The sequence below is a fragment of the Schistocerca piceifrons genome, chromosome 11 (assembly GCF_021461385.2).
Source record: "Schistocerca piceifrons isolate TAMUIC-IGC-003096 chromosome 11, iqSchPice1.1, whole genome shotgun sequence".
In the NCBI taxonomy this organism is placed as follows: Eukaryota; Metazoa; Arthropoda; class Insecta; order Orthoptera; family Acrididae; genus Schistocerca; species Schistocerca piceifrons.
This window is the reverse complement of record NC_060148.1, coordinates 144241058-144245920: the sequence shown is the minus strand read 5'-3', so window position 1 is coordinate 144245920 and position 4863 is coordinate 144241058. Positions and strand designations below refer to the sequence as shown.

Genomic DNA, 4863 nt, shown 5'->3' with positions numbered 1-4863 from the left:
TCACCCGCAATCCCGCCTGTTGGGTAGCATGCTGAGAGCAGATGTACAATATCATTGATGATGCTAGGGCAAAACATGTGCCAATGGGTCAACTTGGTAGTGTCCACGATGTAGGAGCTGAAGCACATCGCACCACGGAGCAGCCGGAATCACACTTGTAGGCAACAGTCGGTCTGTAGCTAAGAGAACGACACTGTCAAATACCAAAAGGTGGTGACGGACAGCAAAGTAGTTATGCATAGGATGCAAAGCCCTGCCCAGAGGCCTATCTGGCCAGCTGTGCTGAATGAGGTGAGAAACTCGATGCCAAGCTGAATCGACAGCAATGGCAGCTGCTATCCGATAGTCCGTAATAGAAAACCCTTCCACTGTACATTGTGCCTCAGCATCTAAGAGGAAATAAAGGAGATTATCCTGTTCAAAAATAGGACCTGGCCTCATTGAAAACTGGTACAGCACACTGGCACTGGCATTTTGTGGCAGGCCAAAAATCTATTTCATGGTTGCAGTGAGACAGAAACAAGGCCCAACAATGGAGACAATGTGCAACAATGGAGACAATGTGCTGCTCTGCTGGGCAACAAAGCAGAAGAATTAAACAATGAAACCAAATGTTTGTGGTTAGTAATGAGGTGGAACTTAGATCCATATCAGAACACATGAAATTTTTTGAAGGCGTAGACAATACAAAGCACTTTCTTTTCAAATTGGGAGTAGCACTGCTGAGCACAGATGAGTGCTTCTGTGTGTAAGTTATCGGATGTTTGGAACCTCCATCATATCCAAGTGCTAGGATTTCCCCAAGTCCATACTGAGAGGCACCCGTAGCCAAAACCAGGTGGTGGTCAGGATGAAAAGTAGCCAAAAAAGGAGCAGAATGTAATTTAATTTTCAACACAATCATGCGCTTGCAGACTGGCATCCACCAAAGTGGAAGATTCCTGTGCAGCAACTTGTGGAGGGGATGGGACATTGTGGCTGCACCCAGAATAAATTTGTGATAGTAAGTAATTTTACCAAAAAAATGCTTGGAGTTCTTTGAAATTTGTAGGTTGAAGCAGAGCTGTGACTTTGGCAACATTGTGACATACGGCTTAACACCATCCCGAAAAATCTCAAACCCTAAATACAAAATGGAGGGCTGAAAAAAGTGTGACTTGGCCAAGTTGTATTCCACCCCTGCAATATGTAAGACCATGAACAAGGCCCATAAGTTATGTAAATGCCCTTCTGTGGCAGCACCCATCATTGAGTTACTTGAGGCACCCCAGAATGGACATTGTCGGTTGTTTGAAAAAAATGCTGAAAAATTGCCAAGCACTAGCCACACTGAATACCAGCCAATAGTACAGGTACAATCTGAACAGTGTGTTAATCACAAGGAGCGACTTAGAATCCTCAAGCAATGGAACCTGTAAAAAGATATCATGAAAAGGAAAGTTGTTACTCACCATATAGCAGAGATTTGAAGAAGGCCTTAATGGCTGAAAGCTTTATTTGTGACAGTCTTTTTGCTGTGTCTATCTCAACTCATCATCTCTGCTATATGGTTAGTAGCAACTTTTTTTCATAGTATTGTTAAATTCCATCCTGAACTATCCATTGTTCGAACCTGTAAAAAGGCTTGAGATAAATCAGTTTTGGAGAGAAACTGGCTCCTGGCGAGTTTAGCCAGTAACTCGTCCAGACAGTGTAACGGAGCAAGCTGGGATATTTTTACTTCCTCTCTTGTTTTGCCATCTTCCTCTTTAAAATTCAGTTTTTTATGTCTGGCTAATTACCAGTAACATATGTGAGTATAATCTGCATTTCCATAAAAGAGAGAGGTCGGCCCTCAGTTTTAAAGAATATAACACCAGATCTAATTTTGTGCGTAGTTTTATGTATGTTATTGATTTTCTAATTTATTTTGGCTGTTCCTAGTTAGTATATTTTGTTATAGGGTAAAATCAGTAATTGTTTCGTAACTTAAATTCTATTGTTGACTTATAAACAAATATAAATTCTGTACTAATTGTAAACATTTGGAGGAACAACTAATAGTATTCTTAAAGGATCTATTTGGCTCTATTCGAAAACATGTTAGCAAAGCCGGCTCTTAATTAATTCTGAAGTAATTTCCAGTTTTGTCAGAATAATTGTTTGCATAATTATATTTGTTAATATCATGATTTAAACAAATAATACGGCTTAAACTTTGTAGTAGAATAAACTGTTAAAAAGGCACCATTTTCTGATGTAAGCAGTTAATTGAAGGAGTTAAGTCTCAATTGTAATTTCTGTTAATTAAATATCGAACAATGTGTAGTTTCAGTGTCCTATTATTGTGAGGGTATCTAAGGGCCCAATTTTTGGTCCTGACACAGTCAGTTCATGGCCAAGTTTCAGACAAGAAACCTGTGTTGGTTAGAACAACAACAATGCATAAACTTAACTGTGAAATAAGTATAACAAAAATAGGACGTGTGTTAAAACAATGACAGTGTCTGTTAAATTTATTTGAGAGACTGTGAACTGTGTGGTTAGGTTGTTACTGCCCGTAGATGTTCAACAGAAAACTATTGTAGCAGTATGTAGATGCTTGCCTGCAAACTGTTTATGAGGCTTATCGAAAGGTAAACAATAGTGCACTGGCCATATAACTGTGTATTACTGGGGGATTGTGAACAGCTAAAGTAAAGAACTGTGGAACGCAAATGTAGCCCTGTTGGCTAAATCATTTAAAGTAGTTTGTGTTGAACTTCCAACTCCCATTTTTCAGCCAGTGTAGCAACGCAGTACATCAACACTGAGGACAACAAATGAAGAAATAAAGAAGTTGACCATCACAACGGTGCAAATGGTAGGTGTCAATGATAAATTGAGCTTTAAATGAAACTTTGACGTTGCTGCATAGGTGAAGCCAACCAATCAGTCGTATTTTTTTTTTTTTTTTTTTTTTTCAATTCCTATTGCATTTAATCACGCAAAGCCACTGGAACAGGACGCTCACAGAAAAAGTGTTGCCACACAATAGGTGTCAGGGTAATGTGGGCTGCAAAATTAATTGCACAACCTAACCCATCTGAAAAGAGACAAGTACTAAGAACACAGGGAATCTAACTGCTTGTAAGAGACCTGGTCAGAACCAAGGAGTACTGTATCCAAAATGGAAAAAACCAGAAGCACTGAAAGCATTCAGGCTCAACAAATTTGTGGTACACGTACTGAAAATGACAAGGAATAAACAATGCATGTATACATAGTGAGAGCCATAGATTGCCCCAAAATTGGAATACGTGCCTGTCGTAACTCTCCAAACGTCAAGTAACTGGAAACAAATTTAAGTTTGTAAGTTCAGTAAAGTCATGGCTGCACCTGTGTCCACTCTTTTTTTGTGCACTCATCTTTGATAAACAGTTTGTTACAATTTGTAAGCATTAGAGACACACAATTAACGTCCATGTCTATAGTATGGTGGTGGGAATGACACACAGATGCTACATTTCTTTTTCTCATACAGTTGTTGCAAGTTGCCGAGCACTTATAGTGTGCGGCCCTGTCACGTTGTACGAAACAGTACGGGCAAGATAGGAGCGCTGAGTGCTGTAATTGCTGCAGTTGTTGTGTGGTATGTTGCTGTCCAATGTCATGTGGCTGCCGCATTTGTACGGTCGCCACGTCTCATCGACCCCCCTCCATGGCTGAGAACTGACCAACACCCTATGACTGGGAACAGGAGACACTGGGACAAGGTCACATTGAGCCTTAATCTGATCACCAGCAGCACAAGATACCTTGAAAGATTGAGCAATATTTATCACTTCAGCCAAATACGAACTCTCAAACCGCAGTGCGTGTTGACGCAGCTCCTCATCAGGAGACACCTGAATGATGTCACCGTGGGCCATAGAATCGGCATAAGAATTGTGGTGGGCATTGAAACTTCCTGACAGATTAGAACGGCGTGCCAGACCGAGACTCGAACTCGGGACCTTTGCCTTTTGCAGGCAAATGCTCTACCAACTGAGCTACCCGAGCACGACTCACGACTCGTCCCCACAGCTTCAATTCTTCCAGTTCGAGTCTCAGTCCGGCACACAGTTTTAATCTGTCAGGAAGTTTCATATCAGCGCACACTCCGCTGCAGAGTGAAAATATCATTTGTGATGGGCATTGATTACAAACTGACATTTGTGACTGAGGCCATAGTGTTCAACCACCTGAGTCCAGTAGGATGGTGGAGCTGACAACAATAGAAGTCTATGTGCATTGCAATGACATGTGTAGATTTACAGGCATAATTTGACAACAACTTACACAATTCGATGAACAAAAGTGATGCAGGTTCCTGGAGTGGGGCTGACTGGGACAACAACTGGTAGACCCAGGGAGGAATCCAAGAAATATGTATGTCACCTCTGAATTTCACTGTATATCAATGTAAATAAACGCGCATTTTTGAGAATTTTTGGAAGCCACCATTGACCTTTGCACAATCTACGAGCAATCGGGTTTTGTGATTTAGGTACTGTAGCAGATTTTCTAACATTTTGTGTTACACCTAGTTTCCCTTAAAGTCAAGTTACTCTGTCCTCAGAGGCCTCAAAAGACCCTAATGGTACTGACCAACTGCCGTGTCATCCTCAATCTAAATAGGTGCCACTGGATGCAGATATGGAAGCATGTGAAGTCAGCATATCTCTCTCCCGGCCATTGTCAGTTTTTGTGACCGGAGCCGCTTCTTCTGAATCGAGTAGCTCCTCAATTTTCCTCACAAGGGCCGAGTGCACCCCGCTTGCCGACAGCACTCGGCAGACCGAACGGTCACCCGTCCGAGTGTAACCGAGCCCGATAACACTTAACTTCAGTGTTCTGACGGGA

The 4863-nt window shown here is 41.6% G+C and overlaps 1 non-coding gene across 1 annotated transcript; it reads right to left on the bottom strand.

The window, feature by feature from the left end:
* Nucleotides 1-3946: 3946 nt before the first annotated feature.
* On the bottom strand, nt 3947-4021 carry Trnac-gca. Its single transcript has one exon. It is a non-coding gene; the product is annotated as a tRNA-Cys (tRNA).
* Nucleotides 4022-4863: the final 842 nt, after the last annotated feature.